Source organism: Sphaerodactylus townsendi, linkage group LG10 (assembly GCF_021028975.2).
Source record: "Sphaerodactylus townsendi isolate TG3544 linkage group LG10, MPM_Stown_v2.3, whole genome shotgun sequence".
NCBI classification, from domain to species: domain Eukaryota; kingdom Metazoa; phylum Chordata; class Lepidosauria; order Squamata; family Sphaerodactylidae; genus Sphaerodactylus; species Sphaerodactylus townsendi.
Window position 1 is genome coordinate 23047611 of NC_059434.1, and position 27034 is coordinate 23074644.

At 42.0% G+C, this 27034-nt stretch overlaps 1 protein-coding gene across 1 annotated transcript in view; it reads right to left on the reverse strand.

The window, feature by feature from the left end:
- FRYL (FRY like transcription coactivator) overlaps positions 1-24362 on the reverse strand; it is a 188735-nt gene extending 164373 nt beyond the window's left edge. Inside the window, exon 1 of the mRNA XM_048508727.1 lies at positions 24136-24362. The gene's annotated coding sequence lies outside the window, so the exon portion shown is untranslated. The remainder of the gene's footprint in view (positions 1-24135) is intronic.
- Between the last annotated feature and the right edge of the window lie 2672 nt (positions 24363-27034).

Consider the following 27034-nt stretch of genomic DNA (forward strand, 5'->3'; position numbering starts at 1 on the left):
CTGCAAAAAGTGTTCCCTGAGCCAAAACTAGGATTCTGAAAAAGCCTTCTGAGTCTGTACTCAACCACCAAGTTAACACAGCCTTCTAACTTCCTACTTTATGGGAATCAACTCTGGTAGTATATTTAAGAGAGATTTATATTTCCAATTTTAAAACAAGCATTAAGTACAATAACAGAACAAACAGGTACGTTCTGCAGTGAAATTTATTCCAAATCGTGGTCTTATTGTGTTTTTGAAAAGCCAGTCAACCAGCTCCAGCTTCATCTGGGTTAACTGTTAAAGATCACAATTTGTTGCAGTAGAGCACAGCACAGTAGATCACACACGACATCTAAGTATTGGTTTCTTGGTAAACAGTCATCAGACCTCCCCTTAAAAAATTGATTTTATGCCCCATCAGTTCTCTCCTCGTTTTTTATTTTTAAAAATCCAAGATGATCTTTGGAATTCAGTTACAAATACACTCAATAAAACATAGTTTAAGTACTGAAGGTGGGGCATCTACTGGAATACAGAGCTCCCAGTGAGCACAAACTCTAATCTGGACGGCCCAGGCTAACCTGATCCTGTCAGATATCAGAAGCTAAGCAGGGTCAGTCCTGGTTAGTAACTGATAGGAGACCATCAGGAAATGTGGGGTTGCTGTGCAGTATGCCTCTGTTTGCCTCCTGCCTTGAAAACCCTACAGGGTCGCTGCAAGCTGCCTGAGACTTCACAGCCCTTTCCACCAATGAATACAAACTTTTCATGTACCATAGTTCTAGCAAGGGAGCAAAACTTTCGTATAGCCTTGACGGAAGAATGGTATACTCCTACGTGGGATGGTTGTCCTCTTCCACCAAGCATGCAGCTGTGGAAGAGACACACATGGAGCAGTGAGGGTGAAGGGGACATCTGGCAGCTAGGGGCTGCCAGATCAGCTGAATCAAACCTGGCAATCAATAGGGGTGACAGAGGTTGCAGCCCAACAGTCCTCACATCCAAGCACCATAACGTAACATGCAGCTTTCTATGCAGAGGATAAGTAAGGAACTAAATAAGAGTTCCATGAACATAAATGATTAAGGATTGCTGTTCTCTAAAGAGATGTGGCCCTCCAAGATTATACACAGAGAAAAGCCCTTCTCAGCACCTTCTACATGATTTTTTAGCAGGAGATGCCAGCAACTTCCTGTATGCCCAGCACATGCTCTGCCATGAAGCCACTGCTTCTTTCCTGATCTCTGCTCCAATCCAAACCCACACATCCTTTCTAGTGAAAAAAATACTGGGGTCGTGCCAATCTTTCATCAAGAATGTATTCATTCAAAAACCATTGTTCTGGTTCATGTCTATTATTCTGTATCATCTACATTATCCATCAGAATATGTTTAATTATATTTGAAGTTTTTAGTCCACCCCACTCATAAAACTTGCGTAATTTTGCTTTTACAGAATATTATTTTAATCCTGCCTTTGCACTGCTAACCTTACCCCCCATTTCAGATGCAGAGAGCGAAAAGATGTATTATGCTGATTATAATTACAGATTACAGTACGCCATCTGCTGAAAAGTGTTCCATAAAATGGTACTGAATTGTAACCTGCTGAGCTTTACCTGCTAAAATCTAGATCTTTGTGCTGATAAAGCAATGTTCCTCATCTACAGTTTGGAATGCCAGCATTGTGCTGATTCTACATTTTAAAGGGGAACTGCAACTATATCCATTGCACCAAGGATACTGAAATTTTCCATTCAGGAATTAAGGAGAGACATGCAATGTCATTTAGCCTAGAGGACAACAGCATAGTGCAGAAAATGGAAAATAAAGCACATTTTGTGACTAGCACCAAAGAAGCTGAAATCAGCATGCACTTAATGACCTCAACTAGGTTACACATATGATGACATATATGAATGTGTTACTGCAAGTTTCCTCCCACTCCATGTACCCAAGCAGAGGAATGCTCTCACCCCAAGCACCAACTGCATCAAGAAGGTTCTATTCTTAGCATCCCACTGTGATAAGACTTTTTTGTTTTGTTTGGGGGAATGAATACAGAGTCCTAAGATTTTTGAGATCTAGATTTGTTTTGAACTATAAACCTTCCCCTCCGTTTTCAGTTGTTCTACAGATAGCAAGTGTATAGACTTTGGGTTCGCTGCTGTGAAGTAAGTTTTGTGCACAGGGAGCTTATTGAGATCACTGAGGCTGGATTAATACATAAACAACTAAGAAGACTTATTTATTTATAGGATGGGTTTAAAGGAACTAACCAGCAGCACTGGGTCTTCACGTAGAGTAGAAACCTGGCTGAGGCATAAACAATTAAACTTCAAAGAGTAGTTAGACTTTTCTATAATGCTTTCAGGCACAAAAACTTTCACTGACTAGCCACTAAGTTGGATCCTCTCTCACCCACAGGATTCCACCCACAGGATTCCACCCACACACCCACTGCCCTTTCTCTAGAGCCAGACTACGTTATACAAGGTCTGCTCATCACCAGAGACAGGCCTAATAATCAAGCCCTCTCTTCTCTCCCAGAGACAAACTGCTCTGCCACACTACCAGGCACAGCTACCCTTAGCGCCATTTGCTCTTTTTTTCTGAGCCAGACCTGAGTTGTCCCCATTCTCTCCCTGAAAGCAGAACTCAACTCCTCTTCTGTGTTCCCTCCAAGATCTCATTCCCCTTCTTGATGGCATCTGGGTGGCTGATTTTTCCTTCCCGGATAGGACAGCCTCCTGTCCATCACATCTGCTATGTATTCTATCAACAGTATCTCTGCATAATCATATTGTAGTTTCAATTATCACCCGGGTTCATTTTAAAGCAGACTCTCCTCTATTAAGAGTGACAAATCAATGAGTTTTAGTTTTATGGCAAGTTTCTTGTTCAGAAAAGTTTTATTTAGAACTGGAAAGCTAAGCGGTCTCTATAGCTTTTGTGACTCAGCCAAAAGAAGCAAAATATACTATTAATACAGGTTAGCTTAACTGAATACAGTGATACTAGGAGACTTCTATGGCACCCAAAAATGTTTTTTAAGGATAGGTAGAGTGGGTTATTCATTTTCACTGCCAAAATAAGTAATGTATGACTCTGGCAGCTAACCCAAATTAAATCTCTTAAGCTTTCAAGGAACACAACAAATATAAAAAATGTATATGTGAGATCACGAGACTACACTTTACAAGAGGCTGCCTAGACTGACATCTACTGGTAACAGTTTAGAATGCTCAAAGCAGTTTCAAATAGTGGGGGGAAAGATTATGGAGCGAGGTCGTTCAAAGATTATTTGATTCTTATCTCACTTTCCAGGCAACGTTCACTCTCACAAGAATCAAATGAATGAAACCAAATGACACGTCAATGCAAGTAAAGCAGCCTGGTGGTACTCCATCCACTACAAGAACCCAGCAAAAGTTAAATAAGCACAAGGCTTTATGCTAGGATACAGCAGATACACACCACCTACTCATTCCCATTTACATAAGACTGTATCTCCATCTTCATAATTCTAAAACATCAACTCATAAATCATGGGTCTGCTACCTGTGGTTCTCCAGATGTTAATGGACTACAATTCCCATCAGTCCATTAACATCTGGAGAACCACAGGTTGCGGACCCCTGTGATAAATACACGACGCTTACAGAATCAGAACACCTATCAAGGTCTATCAAGGTCAGCAGTGTCCACCCCCTGACTCGTAGGGGCCTCGTGGAGAGCTCTTTAACATTATCTGTCACCTGATCCATTTAACTGAAGATACTGAGACCTGAACCTGAGACCACAATCTCTCCATCCTCTTACTCTTCCCTAGCTCTGTATTCAGGAAATCCAAGGAAATGCATTCAACACAAACAAGCCAAGTAAAAACAAAGAACTCAAGGAAGCAGGGGAGCACAATTTGGAGCGTAACAAGCTCAATAAAGAGACCTATTTTACATGACTAGGTGAAGATAGTATGAAATTTAAAAACAGGGTTGCAAATCACAAGATCTCTCAAGCACCTATTAAGATAATACCAACTAAGTTACAAAACTAAAAGGGTTTCGCAATCACACTGTTTAAAAAAAGATTATTGTTATAAAGATTAAACTATTCAAATCTGATTCTACAGAATTCAAGGGAGAAAACAAGTTTGAAATAAATCAGTCCACTTTGGTTATGATCCAAAAAGGATTCACCCCACTAGCAGCTGGGTTTCTCAGTTAATGCTTATGTTAAGTCCCTGAGGCCACAGCAAATGAATGTCAGAAAACAGGTAAAACTACAGGCCTGATGGAACACATTTCAGAGACTGGGGTATCGCTCCTAAACCCTGAACAGAATTCAGAGTAAAACTCATTCCTTTAATAACTCATCATCATCATCCCTTTAAGCAACTCCAGCATTTGGAAGGGCAGTTTCAGCAATACACAATTAATTCAAATAAAAAGCAGACTGTGGAAGAACAAACTGTTTCAGAACATTTACTGCATGTTTGCCTTTCACACAGCAATTCCAAGATCCCAACTTCCAAAAAATATTTCAACTTTAATGACTTGCATATTGTAAGAGCAGGTCTACAAACATCACAAAGCACAGGAATAGACAGCAGTACAAAGCATCGCCCTGTACTTCAGCACTGAATTCAACCACTGATAACCCTGGAGTTCAATTGAGCATAAGAAACACGTATATGAGAGAAAATAATATGGAAGATTCCTTATTTAATATACCTCTCGCTCCATAAATACAAAAGAAATGCTGTGTTCTACTTCTACCTTTGCACTACCCAACGATATCTTCCATTCCCTGTGTTATTCCATAAATAGATAAATTGAATAAAATAAGTAAATAAATTGCCCTGTGCATTTTCCCATGCCCTTGGAAATTTATTTAGATTTATCAACTGCTTACAACATTTTTTCTCATCAAAACAGGAGTTTCCTGCTACTCCTCTTACTAGCCAAATGGAACTCAGCTGCAGGGTGTTAACCCCATACCTCACTTAGCTACATGAAAGTCAGAATGAAGTACAGAAAGCCAGTGCACTTTATCACTTCTAGAAGGTTCAAATTATGGCCTGTTCATAGACCATGACAGACTATGTACATAATACGAAATCACCCTTCAGAATCATGAAAACCAGCCTAAAAGACAACAGTCTACAGATATAACAAGGTGAGCCATGTTTCTCCTATTAGAGTTATGCTTTTACAGCAACAGCACAGCTGTTTCAAGACCAGAAGGTTTTTGTCTTGTTTTTACGTTCTTCTGTTTCTCCTATGTAAACAGTACAAGGATGTGCCCTTCTTGGACCAAGTCCTCACAGACAGGCTTTCAATTTTCTTTCCCATTGAACACTTCCTATTAAGGAAAGTTCCCTTGGCTGATATGCATTCTGATGTTTTAGTCAGGAAACTAAGTATTCTCCATTTGCAAGGAATGAAAGGAATAAAAAACCCCAAAGCTTTCTGAAATGAGCAGACATGTTTAGATCACAGAAAGGAAGTAAAAAGCTTTGAAATCCCCATTAAGTCCCAACTAATCGTACAACCAAAAAAGCTTTTGAGAAGGGCTCCAACACAGATAAATCAATGTGAGTAACCTGAATCAGGCACAGTGAAAACTTTTAAATACTACATTACAAAATGTGCAGACAGTTGATGATAATGAAGGCATTTGCTCTCAACTCATGTTTCTTCTAAGATGTATCCAAGTGCCACAGTAGTAATTATATAAAACAGATATTTCTCCCTTTTCTTAACTATTCTATTCATAAGCAAACTGAGTCAATGACAATGTATGTAGTTAATCAACTATGACAGTGATGGCTAACCTTTTCAAGACCGAGTGCCCAGATTGCAACCCAAAACCCACTTATTCATCACAAAGTGCCAACACGGCAATTTAACCTGAATACTGAGGTTTTAGTTTAGAAAAAACAGTTGGCTCCAAGGCATGCGTTACTCGGGAGTAAGCTTGGTGGTAGTCGGTGGCTTTGCTTTGAAGCAACTGTGCAACTCTTCCAACAGGTGAATCACGACCCTAGGAGGTTTACTCAGAAGGAAGCCCCATTGCCAGCAACTGAGCTTACTCCTAGGTAAAAGATTGTGCTTTAGTTCTTTGCATGAAAATCAGTGGGGTTTAACAGCGCTTAACAGGGTTACCTACACTGCCTCCTCAAAACTAGGTCTTAGGTTTAATGCCAATAATCGAGCCCAGTGGCCCAGGCCAGCCTAGATGTGGGGGGGGGGGGGCGACTCTGTTTGCGCGTGCCCACAGAGAAGGCTCTGAGTGCCACTTCTGGCACCCGTGCCATAGGTTCGCCACCACTGAACTATGACAAGACCTGTTTAACTTTCACTGATCCCCTCCCACTCCTCCCCCTAAAAAACACTTTGAGTTTTACTATCTATCGCAAGGTTGCCACACAGCAGCCAGAAACCCCAGGAGGAACTGGGGCAAGGCCTGGCATGCCAGCATGCAGATGCCGCTTCCAAGTGACAACTGGACATGACATCTTTAAACGGTCTATAATTCTAACTCAATTAGATTTATTACAATTCTATTTGTACATCAGCAACACAATTCTATAAGTACAATCAGCAACACATAAAAGAAAATACATTCATACAGCAAAAACTCACCGACTCTCTAATCTAACGAGCAATCAAAACAAATAGTTGTAAAATGAAACCTTTCAATTTAAGATCATTTTCTGGGTACCATCGTTTAATTTTTAAAAATTGAAAGCTGACGCAAGCCACTAAATATGAATAAATAATTCATGTGGTGTAAACTACAGAATTCTTATGAAACCAAGAACAATCGTGTTATTGAATTAAGCTACTCCCACTAAACAAAATGTAGAATACATAAAGAGTTCTTTTCCCCTCAGCCACTGCCCTAAATGTCTGGAACACCATTACGCATTGCCAAAAGGCAAAAAAAGTCTTCGCTTCCTGTAGTCTTGCTTCATTACCTAACGTTTCCCTGAAATTAGAACTCTCTTAACAGATTGACGGCATGTTGCAAGTTTTAACCTTTTAAATGTAATTTGATCGTGTTTACCCAGAAAGCCCTGTTGAGAAGACTTTCACGGCCAGACTCAACTGGTTGTTGTGGGCTTTCCGGGCTGTATGGCTGTGGTCTGGTAGATCTTGTTCCTAACGTTTCACCTGCATATGTGGGCTGGCACCTTCAGAGGTGTATCCCAGAGAGATGTCTGTTACACAGTGTGGACTCAATGTGTAACAGACATCTCTCTGGAAAGCCCACAACAATCCTGTTGAGAAGTTTATTTTGATCCTTTATACTACTGTTGTTTCTGCACTCCCAGATTTTACTTGATGAAGCCAAACATTTTATGCATAGCTATTAATGCAGCTAAGCAGAACGAGGATTGTCTCGCATCAAATTGTAAACAAAATACTATTTTTGAATGTTCATTCAGTTGCTGCAAGTAGAAAACCAACATACTGAACAGAAAGTCTACTAGGAGTAGATATTAGCAAATGTTCCTTTTCCTAATTTATAATCCTCTGTTGTTGATTCTAACAATGGAGGTCTCTTCTACCACCTTCATATGAGTAAAGTGATAGCGCTGCTTGTCAAAATCACCCTTGGCACTTCAGTATCAACACTGAGTCAAACTTTCAGGCACCTTATTTTAAGAAGTCAGTGTTCTGGGAAAAGAGATAAAAAGGAATGAGTAAAAGCACTCATCTCCACATTTTTTTGACTTCCCACAAAGAAACTGTTCTGTCTGTCATCATTATACCTATCAGTAAATAGCCTGGCTCATGCAAATAACAAAAGCATCACAACTGGGTCACCCAGAGACAAAGAAAGGGTCTCACCTACTCCGAGGATTCACCAGGTATGCAGAAAAATACAATTCTGTAAATTAACAAAGGAAAAAACTCACCTAAAATACACCTGCACTCCAAAAAGCACAGAATACTACATGCAACTAAATGTAAACTGAAGGGGAAAATAAACTAGGTGGAAGAATGAGCCAGCTCAAACCTCTGAGAACTTACAATGCATGGAAAGGGAGAGGGGATGGGATTCAGTTTCCAAGTTGCTACTCCTGAGATTCCTTTAACACCCCACGTTTGTCCCCTCTTAACAGCAAAACTGTTTGCCTGTCTGGTAGAACACCAGCATTCCACAGGAAGGCACAAGATTTAGTTCCTGCCTCCCTGAGGAAGGGATGGGAAATCACCCAGCCAGGAGGCCCGGAGTCACCTCCAGGAGAAAGGATCTTAATGGCAAAAAAAAATCTGGGTTCAGAATGCACATGAATGACTGTACCTATCTCCTGCCCATAAACCGGACCATAAGGAAGCAAGCACCAAATCAGTTGCTAGAATCTAAACACCAGAGAAAGGAGGGAGATGAGAGGAGGAAGCTCTCCCTGAACTGCTTCTCCTCTTGGGTCATCAATTTGATCGATTAAATGTCTTACTTGCCAAAACCACACATTTTCAAGGAATAAAAGGTGATGAGAGTAGGGATTGAACACATATAAATTTAGTCCAGGTATTGGTATTATTCAGGTATAATGGGGATTCTTAGGAAATACCTGTATCTGAGTTCCAGTTTTTCCGGGAATATATGGGAATATCCAAGTAGGAATTTCTCCTTTTAACGGGTTTACTGAGCAACAGGGAGCAAGGGGAGGAAGGCAACTCTCCAAGGAAAATGAAATCACACATTAGGGGCCGCTATTTCGGCCCAATCAAGATAATTCTTTCATAGCCTTCTGACCATGTCCTTCTGACCAAGGACAAAGAAAATAAAAGCAGGGCTGGCTGCCACTTGATTTCACTACAGGATGAGATATTTTGTAGTGCTGCTTGTGGCTTGCCTCTGACTGCACTGGCCTGTCTGTGGCTTATACTGCAATCCTAAGGAGAGTGACTGGAGTCCAAGCCCAGTAATTTCAATGGGGAGCTCCTCTTCTTGTTTTCTGCCACGACTGGTTTGTGCTTTAGTTTAAAATATTCTTTCTATTTCTCCTGTGTATTTTTGGCTGGCGCATTGTACTGGGGAGAGGGGGTGCCCCCTTCCTAGGTTTTCTTTGGTTTTGTATTGCATTGTTTGGGGATTAAATGGTTTGTGCCGCTTTGTCAGAGTCACTTGGCTTGTTTTAGAAGTTTTAATATTAGCTGTTTGACACCTTAATTTTTAAAGAGACTGTGCTGGGGGGAGGGGGTCTCATATTGTTGCAATGTTTCAAAGTTTACCTTCTGGTATTCTTCATGTTTTACCGTTTCAGAGGGTAGCCATGCTGGTCTGCAGTAGAACAGATAGATTTAGGTCAAATAGCTCCTTAGAGACCAACCAGATTTTCAGGGTATAAGAATTCGAGAATCAAAACTCCCTTCATCAGATACACGGATTTCACAGTCATCCTTTGATAGGAAGACTGTGAAATCCGTGTATCTGATGAAGGGAGTTTTGATTCTCAAATTGATTCTCAAATTCTCAAACCATACCCTTTGATAGCTATTGGAAAGATCATTCTTTGTGTATTGTTTGGGGAAGTGGTTTACTGGACTTCTGGGATGTTTCGGTTGTTTTTGAAATATTTGATTTGATGGTTCCCTTCATCCAAACACTTCAGGCAGTCACTTTTCTGGACCCAGGCACAAGATGTGCAGACATCACTGAACAGGTTGAAAGAGGGTATCAGGTCCAGCCTGGAAGCTGTCACCAAGCAGCATGTCTAAATAGCAGAAACTTTGCAAGGGTAGTCTTGCTGAGTGGGCTGGCCAACTCTTTCACTGCAGAGATAAGTTCTCTTGGTGGGTGGAGCCTTTGCAGGCTGAGAGGGTCACACCACCTTAAGCAAGGGAGGAAGAGGGGGAAATCAACCCTGATACCTCTTGCTGCCTCCACTTCTGAGAAGAACTTCCCCCCTGCCGCCTCCAAGATGTGTATGTAGACTGCAGCCATCAAAGAGGCAGTGAGCCTCTCTGGGAATCTAAGTCAAATGAGTCAGGCTTCAGTGGGAACAAGGACTACCTAGGTGAGGCCCGTGAGTTGATTTCCAGCTATCCAGTGAGTTACTGTAAGTAGGAAAAAAGGTGCTCTGGCCAGACCTCTCACTTGTGGCTCAGAGGCTCATTTCATACCCTCTGATTAGTGTTTAGAGTACGTTTTTGCCCAGACAGGTGAAATTGTCAGCCTACACCACCATCCTTTCCCTGAAGGATCAAGTGCTTGATCTGCCTGAAGGTCAACTAGTCACTCTTCAACTATCCCTCCCAGACAGCAAGTGAAGTGAACACATCCTTGTTCCTGTATCCACTGTGCCTGTTTTGGAGAACTGGAAGAAAATGGTCTTTCCAAAACTTAAAAATCAGAACTAGAAGGAAATTCCTTGGGGAAGTGATGTTAGTATGTCTGTCTGTGTCAGTGTCTTGATGAATCTGGCTTGCTGACTTGGTACCACCTTGCAAGGGTAGTTTGGGTCAGATTCTCTGGTTTGATATTGGATCTGGGCTCTGCTTGGTTTCTGTGGTCTGACATTGGTTCTGATGCACTTGCGACAGCACCCTTTTCTTCATTTGGGCTGGCTTGGATTGTCTGGGTTGACACTGATTCGGTTGGGTTCGCTAGTTCTGTTCCCATTAAAGGGCTTTTGGCCAGTTTTTATTTGTTCTTGTGTATTTAGCTATTGATTCTGTCCCAGAGAAAGCATGAATATTTTTTCCCATAGGAAACAAGGCAGACAAGTAGAATGGCTGATGGCATCTTGTTCAGGGGCCTGTAGAATTGGTCCTCTTGGTCCAGTTTGCTTGAAACATTAGGGATGAGAGTTTTTAATGGACAGGCAGTATTAGGTTCCTGCAATCTGTGTTACTGGTTGAAAAACAGTCACTCCAGCTCCCCCTGAGAAATTCCCCCATACAGACTAATTAAACGTAAATAATCCCAGAATCTCACCTACCCCCCAAAAATGGACCTAAATCCTCAACCATGCAGCTATTAGAGACTATAATCACGTAGATATCTGATGTGACATTTTACATCATAAACTTTGAACATCTGTAAGAATCTGTTTCCAGCAAATCACAGCCTTCACTATGAGAAGAAAGAGTTCCGTCCCAAATACCTCACGCTTCCAAACCTTAGCAGGCTTACTTAATTTCTAGGGAGGGTATGTGTACCTTCCTGAACATAATATAGCCAGGCTGAAAACAAATATTAAAATATGCCATCATGCTGATCTCATTATATGAGCGCTTATTTCCCTGATAACAACACTATCAACCTCAGCCCAGTGCTAGAAGAAAGAAATAATTACTGTGATGACTTTCGCTGTTTTGTGAATCCATGAAAGGACAGGCTGCTGTCACCTCTTCAAACTCCCATTTCACATACTTACTTGAGAAAAAATTCCTGCTTTGAGCAAGAGTTAATGAGACATATTTATCACTTATTAAGAGACGAGACACCAAGTATACCTTAAAAACAAAAACAAATCAGAAGCTAACCTAAATCACTGTTCAAGAACACTGTATTTGTAAATGTGAGGAATAAATAAAATATTGCCACGTAACTCTTACAGGTAACATTCCTGTACGCTGTGCATGTGTATGGCTGCATGGCCACCATAATGGGACCGCCTGGCAAGGGAAGCTCCCCTGGTTGGCTCACATCTGCGCAATGTTTTCAGACTGAACAGCTCTAGGGAACACTTAGAAAGAGGCAAAGAGGTTTTGCTTACAAAGTGATGGTTTATTTTTAATAGTTTGGTAGCAATAAGAATTATATTAAATTAGGGCAAATGAAATACAGTATCAAAACGCTCCTGCAGCATAATTAGGAAAAGATGAACATGAGGCAAAGGAAGCAGAGATTCAAGCAAGATAAAACAGGAAAATAATTCAAAAGGATAGTCTTACCAATGTGAAGCCATTTATCATCAACAGTGTTCAATCCAAGTCATCTGGGATGGGCCCATCATGATATCCCCCCCCCCAGAATTTGAGCTTGTACTTTGAGAATGCAAAAGTAGGCACAAAGATGAAAGAAGGCTCTTGGTCACCAACTACACAGGTTACAATGAGCAGATGTGCAGAAAGCTAGGAGGAAAAATAAAAGGAAAAGAATATAAATTAGTAAATTGTAACATTCATTTAATTTACATCCTACCTTTGCCCCCCAAATGGCTCTGAAAATAGCTTCCACAGCTCAGTCAGAAGGTTTGACAAAGAGGTCAACTACTTACCTCTTTGCCAAATGGCAATGAACCTTACTTTAGTCCATGATATAAATGAAATTTATTTCCAATCTATTTTCTCTCATGGACTCAATTATTCTGTGTACACAGAACTGTAAAACGACACATTTTTTAAAAAAAGACTATTCCCTACAAACCTTACATATGGCAGAATAATATTTAGCAAACATGTAGTATGTATGTAATCTGCAAGTTTAACAAAAGTAGTGTGTCCTGACTGGAATGAAGAAGACCATGTAAGCTTCTGTTCCTTTGCCCCTTTGCAAGTATGTCAAAAAGGCACTTCAAATCCCATCTTAAAGAATGAAGTGAATGAAGATCACTTTTCTCTGAAAATACATATTAGTTTTATCGAGCTAACCACACTGTACACAAAACAGTGCAATCATCTTCTAATGTAGATATAACTATGTTTCAATTATGACCCATAAAAAAATTGGGGAGAGCAATAAAGTCAGTTACATACTTGTTTTAACTTGCTTAAGCTGCAGAGAATTTCTCCCCTTCCCCTTCCCTACAGCAAACATTGTAATGTTCAACAGACTTACAGTGCAATTCTATGCAGAGTTGCACCAGTCTGAACTCACTGAAATTAATGGGCTTGGACTGGATTAATTGTGGAAAGGGCTGCAATGTTATTAATTTCACCCTGGAGGCCGCTCAGGCAAATGTTAACTGCTTACTACAATTCAAGTCTCAACATGCAACAAGACTGCTTACAAGGCTCAAAAAGAATATTGTTAGTTATCACAGTATGAAAAATTCTAGACGTAAACAGAGCTGCACTCAAAACAATTTTATTGGTGTTCTGATAGAAGAATTTACTGATTTCCTTTTAGCAGTAAACAATGGAAAATGAGTTAAACATGGGAAACCCACTCCCTCTTAATCATATTTCACATTTTACACACAATTGATTTAACTTCCTGATCAGAGTTGTCCAGAAGCACAAGATAAAAATCAGTGTTCAGAATACGTAGAACAGACAAGAACAGCTGTAGAGACCACAAAACATTTATTGTAAGTATGACTTTGAAATACTTTATGTAAGCAACAGTTCATGTTGCATACAATGGGGCGTCAATACACTAATTACTGTGAACAGCACCTATGTACAATATCAATGGTGAGGGAATCTTCCCTTGGAGGTACCCTTTCTTGAAAGATTATATTTTGAGATTTATACTTTGATTAATTTAGACAGTCCACAAAAAATTGATCTTGCACAAGCTCCACTAAAATAAATTAGAAGTGGGACCTTTGCACGTCATAGCTTTTTACCACTTCACAAACTGCCTAAAAACGCCCAGATTTATTGAACGTTCTTATTACCCCGACAACAGACTATGAAGGCAAGAAATGGAGACTATGACCTCAGAATGTAAAGAGTAATGTGACTCCTTCTGTACCCTTCCACCATTCTTTACATAATGTTGCGATCACTCTATATTAGAGCTTCAAATCAATTAATATTTTCCTAAGTGGCAAGGACAAGATCCACAGACTATCTGCCTCAAGTTCCCATCCGGAGACCTCTATAGCTTACGATTCTATACATGATAGTACACTTTACTAGTGAACCTCAAAGAAAGCTTACTAGCTCTGAAAGGCTAGGTTTTTTACATATGTAACTATGGGACCGCTGCAGAGGAAATTCAGATTGGCAAGTAGGGGGATAAGCCTGAAGCTTAATTTTAAATCTGCATAGCCACTCGATACTATAATTCTCACTTTTGGCACAACCTGCTATGTATTTAATTTCTATTTTCTAAGTAAGAATAGAGAAAATTTGTATCATTAACCAGCCCTGATTTATAGCTGGCAACAATGTTCCATCATATCCTAAAACCTCTATTTGTTAATTTGAAGACCCAGTGTGTAGATGTCCTCAAGTAGGTTGGCTTGTCTATGCTGAAACATTCAAAATTCTCAAAATAATCTTCTAGACAAATTCATATAGTTGTAAAAGACTGGAAGGATAAGTTCTCTGTCTGCTACATCTTCTAAATGCTGCTGTACACAAAGATCAAATCTGTTCTTAAATGGTCACTGCCATGCCTAGAACTGGCCACATGTACCTGGACTTTCAATCTGAGCTACAGAACCATTAGACCAGGGGTCTGCAACCTGCGACTCTCCAGATGTTAATGGACTACAAATCCCATCAGCCCCTGCCAGCATGGCCAATTGATGAGAATTGTAGTCCATGAACATCTGGAGAGCTGCAGGTTGCAGACCCCTGCATTAGACATTCAATGAATTAACATGGAATTGAGCACAGTTTATAGAACCCAGAATGTACAGACCTACCAACAAGCACTGATGGTACGCCAGACTATAAACAAACTCTTTTTTTTTAAACAGTTGTACACTAGACCCCAAAACTGACTTTTTCCTAAGCACCTGAAAGGCTACAGTATGTGGGCTATTTGTGGTATGTATTGTCCAAATGTTAAACAAATACTTAGCTATTTTACACGCATACGCATCAATATTTAAAACCTTCATGTTGTCATGCCCAATGCAATTGTAATATGTCCCCTAATAATTTACCAGGGCTTTATCCAAGGACTTCAGGCAAGGTAAAAGAACCCAAAATGAAGCAGTAGTGAGTCTCAAGGACTCTCAAAAATCTCCTTATCAAATATATACACACACATACACACACACACAGCCACTATTAAAGGTTTACTAGGCAGTTGCAATAGACATGCACAAGAAATACAATAAAAACACTAAACATCTAACTAGATGGCAGAAAAAAATCAAGAACTTTGATTTCTTGGGCATCATTTTGGATTCGAAAGAATAAATAAATCGAAAGAATATCGAAAGAATAAATAAATAAATAAATAAATTACTATGACAAGCCAAAACAATATGAGATCCATACCTCACACAGAATGTCCTGTGGGATCTAGAGAAGGATTCTGTGCACTCTCCAAAACAACAATCACTTGACAACCCCCTCCATGTCTGGGAGAGGGCACTCAACCCTTTAGCAGATGCCAGGCAATCTGAGGGAGGTAAACTGTGTCAGAAAGGGTATGGAAGAACAGAGATGGAACCAGGAGTCAAGGAAGGTTAGAAGGGAGGAACTGGGTTTTGTTGGTCCCTCTTTTGTAAGTAGACCAATCGATCAGCAAACTCTCCAAGTAAAAACACTCAGATAAAAAAACCTAAGGACTGTTTTAGCACGGCATATAAAACTAGCTCCGGGTAGGCACAGGGGCAAACCTCTAGTGGGAAGGAGTTTTCAAGAATTCTCAGAGAAACACCTTCCATAATAACGGAATGCCAAGCAACAGACAATGCATTCCCTACCACAGGAGGGTATACAAGCAGAATGCTTTGCTAGATCACCCCCAAAACCATAGCACTGTTTTCTGGGGGGCAAGAAGCAAAGCTTGCCCCATCCACACCACTGCTGTTCCAAACTTACCAATGGAATAAACTTGCAGGAGAACACCATTGGTTGGTTCTCCAGATGTTAAGAGAGCTCGGCAACACAGCACCAGGTATAAACAGACCACGCTTCCCAACAAATTTACTCTGAATATCAAAACTCCTTAGAATTGATATAATTCTAGATGTAAAATCTAAGTTTTGCTCTTCTGTTTTAGAAAAGGATGCCAGACATCAAGTTCTAATATAGGCCAATGCCATCATGTGAGAGCCAAAGTATTACATAAGACTGATACTTTTCTTTAAATCCGAATAGCAGATATGCAGGCAACCATTCCATTACAAAGCATATTCCCAGTTGTTATGCCCCAGTCTGCTCATGTAACACATACTATTACTGATGTCATCATTTTAAGAACAAGTAAAAGGATTCTAGCCAGGATACAGTTAACATAGTAAGAGTTCCTTGAAGCATTATACATTATACATATGCTCACTACAGTTCCTATTTAAATGCTCTCTGGGCTATTCAAACACTTCCTCCAAAATGAATTCCACTCATGGAATGTTGGGCAATATCACAGGAGCTAATACTGCAATAGAACAAGCTAGCCATTTCCTATCTATGAACAAGGCTGGGAACTAATGCAGTATTTAATATAAACCCAGCATCAAAAACATAGGAAGTGTCCACAGACAGCCAATTTCACCTATTCTGATGCCACCGCTGTCCTGTGCTTTCAAAACACATACACAGCCTGCACTAATTGGTTAAGCATCTTGGTTTCAGGAAGGCATACTACAATTTAACACTATAGGTAAAGATTTCTCAAAATCATGGAACAAATGACCAGACATACACGAAGAAAAATTGGAGGGGAAAAAGGCAGCAAAACACATAAAGCATATGTGTCAAACTCGCAGCCCTCCAGATGCTGGCAGGGGATGATGGGAACTATAGTCCATAACATCTGGAGGGCTGCGAGTTTGACACCTGTAACATAAAGGGATCACTGTCATGAGAACAGTGAAGGAAGTTAAGCTAAACACATCTATCAGCCCCATCCGAAGGGGGAGGGCAAATCTGCCAGTGGGAGCACTGCGGCACAGCACTGGCAGATCTGCCCTCCCCAGGGCACTTACCCTGATGGGAGGGGTGAATCTGCCAGTGTGCAGCAGTGGAATGCCACGCCAACACCCCAGCACCCATGCCACCAGGGTAGTAGGGGTCGGCCCGGGGTGTGGTCAGAGGAGGAGTCAACCTTAGTTGGCTTTCTTCCAGCCACTGCCCACATTACGCTGGCAGCCAAGGCCTCAGACTTAGACCACCAAAAAGATGGCATGAGTCCATTCAGTCCAATGGGGGTTTCTTGGCAGTGGGGAGGCTTTTTTTGCATTTTAAGCCTCCCAATGCTGCTGGAAGCCCCCATGAAAGCAACAGGTCAGTGCAGTCACAACTAGCCACCCAGCCCGTTGAGTGGGTCTGCCCCAACAGTTAGAATTGCTAACCCCCTGGGAAAAAAGTCCTGCTTTTTAATAGAAACTTAACTTGTGGAAATGGACAGCTGAAGTTTCTTATGACACAGAGCTAAATAGCATCCCGCTCAATCTCCATTAAAAGGACAGGAGTCCAGGCAGTTGACAACCCAGCTGATAGTACAGGAAACCTAATAAAACCATACTATTAAGGCAAGAGAAGATGGAACGAGTTGTGCCAACTTAACTTAGAGGCCCAAAGCTGAGTACACAGATCATTATACTGTACAGAGAAATAGAAAACCAGACCTGTAACAGACCCTGGAAATAATATAATCAAAACAGTTGCTTAAGGACTCACTTTATATTCTCACTGTCCCACACCAATCAAAAAGCAGGTAGCTGCAGTCTGCACTAGCTGGAATCAGAGATATCTTTGAGGGCAGCCCCAAACAGATTACAGTAGCCCAATCTAGAAGATGCAGAAATGTAAATTGGCCTGGCTACAGTGGGAGATTACAGAAAGAATGACAGCTTGCAGGTCAAATGTACATGACAGAAGCCAGGCTTAGCAATTACTCCAATCTGTTCTTCAGGAAGCAAAGAGAATCCCCAAACATTTCACCCTATCTGATAAGGCTTTACACCAACCAAAGTTGGCATATCAATTTTTTCTAGAACATCCGATACCCTTACCTTGACCACTTCCATCTTCTCTTAATTTAATTTCAACTTGTTTCCCCTCATTCATAACATAGATTCAGGACAGAGACCATGGAATATGAAAACTGTGACAGAGATATCTAACTGGGTATCCCCAATATCAATAACACCCCACTATGATGCTATAGATTACCTCAGGGCCTCATATAAAAGCACAGCTACAATGTACACAATATATTGGGTACAGCACATTATAATTCCCCAGATGACCAGTGGAAATTGTTTGCTGTCTACAGAAAAGGACAGAACAAAGCTACTTGACGATGGTTGACCTTATCAAAGACCTCAAGAAGGAAATGCTCTGCAATATCATAGTTACAGATCATGCACTGGCCCTACCAAAGGAATGAAATAACCAGGTCAAAAGCCAGGCTGGAAAGGTCACAGGAAAATGTATCAGTCATGTCTGAAATTGTTCTGCCATCAATTTCTGAATCTTTACCATCACATTTTTAACAAAGGCCAAGACTTAAATCCCTAACAATCATTTGTCTGTTTGACCCACATCTTCCCTCTGCCCATCAATCCTAACTGAATCAGATAGAAAGGGATGAAACAATAAATAGCTGCATCTGAAACCTTGGTGTGCATTCTAAGTACAGGTCTGGTGCGACCCGTGATCAGTCAAAACTGCAATGTGGAAAGTCACGGTGTGGTGGGGGAAGCAGTCCAAGCAGTGCTCCGTGCTAACCACAGAACTTTTCCCCTTTCTCCTTTCCTCTTCAGTCTGCTGTCCTCCCAAGTTCGGTGGAGCCTCATGAACTCTGAAGAACAGGCAAGCAATCTGCAATCAAAGACAATCTGATGCAAGTAAGAATGGGGCTTGCACTAATGGAAGGAAGACCCAATCCCCACTATCCTTATCATATGCCATTAATAGAAAGGCTGCAGTCCGATGTGTAGAAGTTGCTTCTCCTCTTGTAGCCTGCAAAAAACTATAGTTGCCCCCAACCACCACCCCGTGACTTTCCACATTGCAGTCTTGACTGATCACAGGTCACACCAGACCCACACCCCTCACAACACAAGCACACAAGCTGCCAGAAACACCTGCAGCTCTGACGCTCACTCCCACCCTGAGGCAGCTTGTCTGTGCATGATGAAAAAAGGCCACAGACGTCACCTTGCCAGCCCAAGGCTCTTTGATACACGCTTTGGGAGGGCCAAAAAATTGTGTGCGCTTTCCAAATCGTGGGGGGCGCTGCACCTCTAACCCCAGGGATGCGAAAGGAACAACTGTAATAGCAGAAGCACTAGGTAAGCAGGGTTGCAATTTTCTAGTACTTGTTCTATAACCTTCTGAACTTTTTCTATGTAACTTAAGTTGCAATTGTAACATAAGAACAAAAATCTACTTGAATACAATGTAGCTAGCCAAGAGTATTGGTGTTTTATTGCAACAAATGTACTGTTTGGATAATTTGTTTTCCTTTCTTTCCACAAATACAAAGGTTACATAGAAATGTTATTACTGTTTTATTGTTCAGTGATCTTTTGTTATTTATTCTTATAGAACAACACGCCTAATATGAAAGAATGCATTGTTATCGTGAGTCTCCTGAAGGTTCAGACAAATACCTGCTCCTTTTTGCTCATGTAAATCCACCTCCCCTTTGCACAGGTCAGAGAAAATTCTTACAACCAGTACATTAGTAATTCCAGCAAACTGAACAAAGCAAGGAGGACTACAGATGTTTAGATGAAGATGAAATATTTACACTTTACTATAGAAAAACTGAGTGAAAGGGGAGAGATGCTTATGCCACATAGCAGAAGTACTGAAAACCTGGCCACCTCATCCAGCAGAGCATTTTACACAGCAACCAACTAGATGCCTCCAGAAGGCATGTAAATAAGGCACAGAAACTAAAGCCTTCCCCACTGGTATTCAGAGGATTACTACCTCTGAGTTTGGAGGTTCAGTTTGGTTGCTGTGACCGTCTGTAGTGCTATCACCCATGAATGTATCTAAACCCTTTTAAAACCACCTAAAGCAGGGTTGTTGCACTCGTTTATTACCAGGACTGGATATGACAGATGCAACTTGGGCAGCCTGGGCCCAGTGAAGCAGGGGTGGCTGCCTCGCCCCCAGAACAGCAATAAGGGATGGCCTGGCCTGGTGACCTGACAGTGAGGTGAGGCGGCTGCCTTGAGAGGGTTTATCAGGCCCACATGCCAGCTAAGCAAACCCCCCCGCCCTTCACTCCAGATCTGGAGCAATGGGAGCTACCTCAGCTGTCCTGCAGGCCTGATAATCAACTTTAATGGGGCACATCTGGCCCCCGAGTCACATGTTTGACACCCCTAAGCGATGCTGTATTTCAACACTACACCCTGCTTTCCTACTCAAGTGCTTCTTGTTGTCTGTCTCAAATCTACTGTTCATTAAATTCACTGGATCCTACTAGTTACAGCATTATGAGAGAAAAAGTTCTTTCTATCTACTTTCCTCCACCCCACACATAATTTTATAAACCTCTAACACATTCCTTCTGTCATCTTCTCTCTAAATCAAAATACACCAAATTCCTTTGTCTTTTCTTGTCAGGAAAGCATTCAAATCTCCGTATCGTTTTGACTGCCCTTTTCTGCAGTACTATACAATCCATTCTGAGAAACAACAGCTAGAACTGCAGCTCTGCCATACATGAACACCAGAGCACTACAATACTGGATGTTTCATTTTCCCAACAAACCCCATCATAGCTTTGCTTATAGCTTTGTGGGCGCTAAAGTTTTACATCTGGGATTTGAAACATACTCCTGAAATGGGAAAAATAATAAGCAGGGTGCTGAAGCACTTGTCCTGGATTCAAAATAAGGCCATGGAGGCTTCCCGTTGTGGAACATTTTATACAAAAACAACATTAGCCTGAATCCCTTTGCTTCTTCGAATTGGCCACCATGGAGGAAAGAGACACACAAACCAATATACAACAAAAACTGCATAGAATCAAAGCATTCTACATACACAGGTTGAAAACTACATATCCTTTGGGATTCAGTTCCAACCTGGACTTTTCTGCTTTTCTATGGTCCCTTCCATACATGCTGAATTTCACTTTCAATCCACTCTGCAGCTGGATTTTACTGTGCAAAATAGCAAAATCCACTTGCAAACAATTGTGAAAGTGGACTGAAAGTGCATTATTCTGCATGTGGGGAAAGGGCCTATGAACTGTACCACTTTAATTACTAACACCTGCGTGGAGGTGTGCTGGCAACTGACTTTTAGAGACTGACAGAGTTCTTTCTTTTCAAGGACATTTTCTTCAGCAACAGAAACCTTTGCAGAGCCAAAAGAAGTTCAACTTGGTAATTTTTATGTCTAATGTCTTTGTTGAACTAGAAAAGAATATCTCTCTCTGTTGGTCTGATGAAATAGGGACCTGCTCATGTATATATATTCTATTTCAGATTGTTGTAAGAACAAGTTAATATATGACTCACTGACCTGCATTCAAAGTAAGTAGAATGAAAACACTGCCTTTTAGAGTTGGAACTGTAATATGGAAATAAACAATAATATATTTATTTACATTGTAGATACAAAGCACTCACAAGCCTTTGAAGATTTTCAAAGTCAGAATATATCCAGAAACTGGTCACTCGTGTTGGGTTTTCAATATTCAACATTTAGTGATTAGCTATCCCTGAAAAGATTACGGAAGCAATTGTTAAAGCGCTGATTAGTTCTTACGAATGCATTCTTGTCTGTATGTGAGATTTACTTGAAAATGTATTGAGGCATTACTGAGACACAGCCCTTTTAATGTATATATTATATTTAATCAACTCACAAATTATACAGTCTGTTAGCCACATTGAGTGCAAATATTTGCTTGTTTGGTTATTCCATTTGCATGCCCCCCCACCCCCCACCAAGTACTGTATACATCCTGAAATGGATGGAATTCCACCCATTCCCTGGGAAAGAAGAAATGGATGTGTCTGCCTCAAGAATACATTTGCTTTTTTGCTAGCCAGGATGCAAGGACAGAGCTACAATAAAGTACATCACATCAATTCCCATGCCTTGAAAATATGATGACCTGACTGTGTACCACCAAAATACAATATCAACAGTTTTCATACTGGTAATAATGTATTTGAGCATAAATTCTATTGAGATCCAGAGAAACTGGCCTCCACTATACTGTAATATTACAGTCAGAGAATCTTCAGTGGTTGATTTCAAATATAATTTTTCATATTTAACCCCATCTTTAGAAATCTTCAGGACATAAGTTTCATTCCACAGCCATAACATTACTGAAAACAGACATTTCGCAGCCAGAGATGTGTCATTTGGACGTACAGATATATATTTTCTTTTTTAAAGTCCCCCATATTGGGGCAGCTAACTAACATCTACATGTTACCACCATAGCTGAGGTCCAAGAATCATTTCCCAGGGACCAATACAAGCTGGCAATTCAGCCTGACTCCATGCCATCCATCCAATGAACCACAAACAAAAATCCTGTATTGTTTTAGAAATTTTAAAATGATATACTAGTAGCCCAGGCCAGATACCCTGGCAAAATGCACTTATCTTCTCTCATGGCCCCATGCTTGTATCCTGACCCAGCTGAATAGAAATATATATGTTAAGTGAATGTTTAACTTTACACAATAAGATATCATAATTTTTTAAACCACAGTTTGTTTCTGCTGTTCAGGCACTCCAGACAGACACATTTCCCAAAATAAGGTGATACTCTGCCCAGGAAATTCTGCTGCACTGTTCCCAAACACTAACAATACCTCAACTATAACAGCAGAATGCATAGAATGTATTCTCCCTCCCCACCCCCACCCCCTGCATTTAACAGGGTTCTGGTAAGCCTGTTGGACCTAAAGAGTGAAAAACACAAGAGCTGGCTGGAGCAACAAAGACACATTGCTTCACTTGTTCCATGTTTCCCTCCAACAGAAGGCCCTTGTTCTCCTACCACACGTGTAGCCAGCCTCATGTCTTGGCCCCTCCAGCCCAGAAGCGACCTGCCACGCAGTCCTCCCCTCTTGGCCTGTACATGCATGCACACACTCCTCTTCATGCTGCTCTCCTTCCAGCCACCAGGCTAACCTCTGGCAAAACAACTGCAGCTTCCACGACAGGCCAGAATATGGGGAGAGATGGGTAGGTTCACGCCCACGTCTCCCGTCTAGCCTAGGTGTGATGCATGTTTATGTTACACATAATAGATCTGCGAGAGAGTATCGGGAGCATGAAAGCTAGGTGCCTGCAAGAGCGCAAGGGGAAAAGCTCATCCTCCCCACCCCACTGAGTTGATTTGCCTTCACGGGTGTGTGTGTGTGTGTGTGTGTGTGTGTGTGTGTGTGTGTGTGTGTGTGTGTGTGTGTGTGTGTGTGTGTGTGTGTGTGTGTGTGTGTGTGTGTGTGTGTGACTTATTTCCACCCCTAACCCACCCCCTGCAGAAAGAGAGATTAAGGCATTGCCTTAAGGGCCTCTTTTTTCTCTCACAAAGGCATGACCATGCTGGACAGTTACCTGGGGGCCCCACGCACATGGGGCCCCCTATGTATGTTGAGACTTGCTGCCAATAAATACTATACTAACCTACAAATACTTGTTACTAGAAAATGCATGTCTACCAGGTATTTTACTAAAGATAATGAACATTCACGTTAATCTTTAGGACAACAAGAAAACATAAGGGCATTCGCCTCTGATTTAGGAACACTCTCACATCTGCAACCACACGTGCATACATGTGTACGTCTCTCAAGCACGGCTTGGGTGGGGGGGAGACTATAATGCTGTTAAGGCGGCCCTGCTCGCTCGCTCTCACACACCTCCCCACGTAAGAGATGCGAGAGGGCACAGGTGGCTGAAAGGGAGCCAACGGGGAACGTCGACCCACTTAATTCACCCTGCTGTAAGAAGCCCAATAAAGGACGGGAGGGTGAAGGATACGGGAGAGGGGGGAGTGGCAGAGGAATACACGCGACCCCTCCCCCCCCAAAAAAGATGGGGTTTCTAAAGGGGACGGTAGAGGTGGGAAGAGAGGGAGGTGGCTGAGGGGAAGGAAGCGCTCAGAACAGACAGGGCTTCTTCCTCCTCCTCCTCTCCTCTCCTCAGGCTGTAAACAAAAGAGACCCAGCGGGCAACGAGCGGGTGGTGGGGCGGAAGCTTCCGACTGGCTCTGCCCCGTTTACAAAGCGGGTCTCGAGGCGGAGGGGCGGTTGGTTTCAGTTGGGAGCAGGGGGGCGGGCTCAGCCCAACCTTACCCGCGACGCCGCCTCCTCCCCAGGTGGGCTCAGCTCACCTCCTTCCCTCCTGCTTCCAGGTGAGCTGGTGGGCGGGGGGCTCCGACGCAGCCCAGAGACTTTCTCCTTCTCCGGAAGCGCCTCGCGCACCGCCGCGGCCACTCGCCGTCTCCTCCTCCTCCTCCTCCTCCTCACGACGGTGGGTGCGGGCCCTTTAAGGATTTCGTTGCGATCCAGACCGAGGGACGACTGCAGCCTCTGCCCGCGTCTCTCCCTCCAGCTTTCTCGGCTCCGTCCTCTGCCCGCCTCAGCCACTTCCCCATTGGCAGGACCCCCTCAAACAGGAACAAACATCTCCGCCGCTCATTCGCCAATTCTCACGCCCCTCTGGCGTCGCGGACTCCGTTCTTCATCCTGAGTGGTGCTCCCGCAGTTCGAGGCCCGCCTCTGGGACGGGGCACAAAGGCGGGAGCTCGTCTCCGCCAATGAACGCGGAGGAGTAGGAATCCGTCCCTCCTATTGGTGTCACGGAATGGCCTCCTCTCCTTTGGAGTGGTCGCGAGTGAGGTCACTCCACCGTCTTAGCCAGGCTGTCCTCGGGAGCCCTTAGTCGCCCAAGGAAAAATGCGGACGCCTGCGAGGACTTGCCCTTTAAGTACGGCTTGACCAGTTAGGGACCATGTGAAAAAACACAACTTCATTTTTCCATGAGAACAACAGTAAACGGCCCAGTGAAGCTAAATGGAAACATGAGTTGCTGCCTTAGAAAAAGGACTTTTTAAAGTCTTTGTCTGCATGCAAATGCAGGTTGAAAGGGAGTCGGTAAATGCAAATATCATTTGTGAATTACCTGATAGAGCAAGGGTGTGTGAATTGGCACATAACGACAGAAGTACTGCAGGTATGACATTTATATGGTTGTGGGAAATATTAGGACAATAAAAAAATTTACTTATTTAACATTCCTTCCCCCCCCCCCCCACACACACACAGTTGGGGAACAACATGGATATCAGTTACATTGAGCCTTTGGACACTTTTGGAATTCTGGCATGGCATGATGGGCACACAATGGTGGCCACAGGAGGTGGAGCCAGCTTCAAGATGATTGCCACAGTTTGTGTCCAGTCACTCAGGGAAGACTCTTGTGTTATAGTGGCAGCTGCTATCCAAGCAACATTTTTAGTCAAATTTCCAATGTCCATCCAAACCCTTGCTGGGCAAAAGTCCTACCTGGCCATACATACCGGTACTTCCTAAGAATACTTGGCAGGTGCTGGAAAAGATGTCTTTTCCGTGGGCACTACGTTTGGGACCCCTTTAGAATCACTAAAAGACAATATAACAATTAAGGTGCCAGATTAGGATCTGGGAAACCCCGGTTCAAATCCCCACTCATGCCATGAAAGCCTGGTTGGTGACTTTGGGCCAGTTACACACTCTCAACCCTGACTAGTACTTGGATGGGAAAACTAGTACTTGGATGGGAATACCAGGGTTGTGACAAAGAGGCAGGCAATGGCAAACCACCTCCAAAGGACTCTTGCCTTTAAAACTTTACGGCGATTGCCATAAGCCAACTGTGACTTGGCATTTAAAAAGGGGGGGGGGTTGGAATCTCTGAGCCAGAATGCTGTGGCCAGGCTGCTGACAGTAAAAAAATGAAAATCTAAGTAAGACATAGATTGGGGCATCCAATTCTTACCCTCTACATGTTTATGGACTATGATTCCCATTAGCCCCTGATAGGAGAGAGAGAGGGAGAGAGAGTGTGTGTGTGTTTTATGAGTATCAGAGAAATGTAAGATTTAAGCAAGACACTAGCTCTTGCAAGAAGCTGTAAATTCACTGATAGCTAAGGGTAAAAGAATGTAACAATGAAGCCAGGAGAGATAACCGGAAGAAAAACAGGCTTGGTTGATATAGCAACCAAAATCCTAGTACAGGGCAGAGGTATGACATAAAGAATATAACCAAATATAGAAAGCAAAGGTGAGCTATGGGAGGGGGAAAAGGTTAAGAGCATGACAGGTACCCTATACGTCTTCACAGCCCAACCAATGAATAATGTTGGAAGAGTTGCTTTGGAGGGTCTAATGGAAAAGGTATAAGCCATGTCTGCGAACAATAGAGCTCTAAAACTCCTCCCTGTAGCTCACAGGAAATCTCCCAAAACTATAGTTTTGAATGATTAAAACTTTGAAACAGAGGAATCTCTTGGAACTGGTTTATTTTAACCTGGCAGAGCTTTTGCTCTGTGCTTATCACCCCTACCAGCAATCCCTTATTCAGGCTTAGTATTCTGAACAAAGCTTCATAAAAATGAAACATTAACACCAAAGTTGTAGTCCATTTTCCTCATGATAGATGAGGTTACCTACTCAAAGTAATTGACAGATAAGCTTAACAATTTTTGCATCTCCTGCATTCTTAAACAGGCTAACTTTATAAGGCCAGTATTCATTTAAGCGTTCATGTATTTCATTTTTAAAAGCAACATTTATTTTAAGACTGCCAAATATTTGCAGATGGGATGGGAGATGTATTCATAATGTAATCAGTTCTGTGCACAACAAACTTCACATTCAAACGGAACCAGATTTTCTTGAGCTCAATCCTGGAGATAAAATTGGTCATTTGGATGGACTACTGTGAATGCACATTCAGAATACCTCCATCTGATTAAAACAATCTATTTCTCCATCTGAAATGTTAAAAAGTAACAGCAGATTCCAACGATAGTTTTTCTCAAGAATTACACTGGGCAAAGCTTCAAAAATGACTGGTATTCAACATACATTTGATTAAACTGAAGCAGAATTAGGATCCACATAGACTTCCATTGTGAAGGAGTCTAGCTGAAACATCCAAATCCAACCAGAATTTGCATCAAGAAAATCCTTCACTTTCTTATTTATTGCTGAAACGAGGAAATGCTTCATATTCTCCACGTAAAAT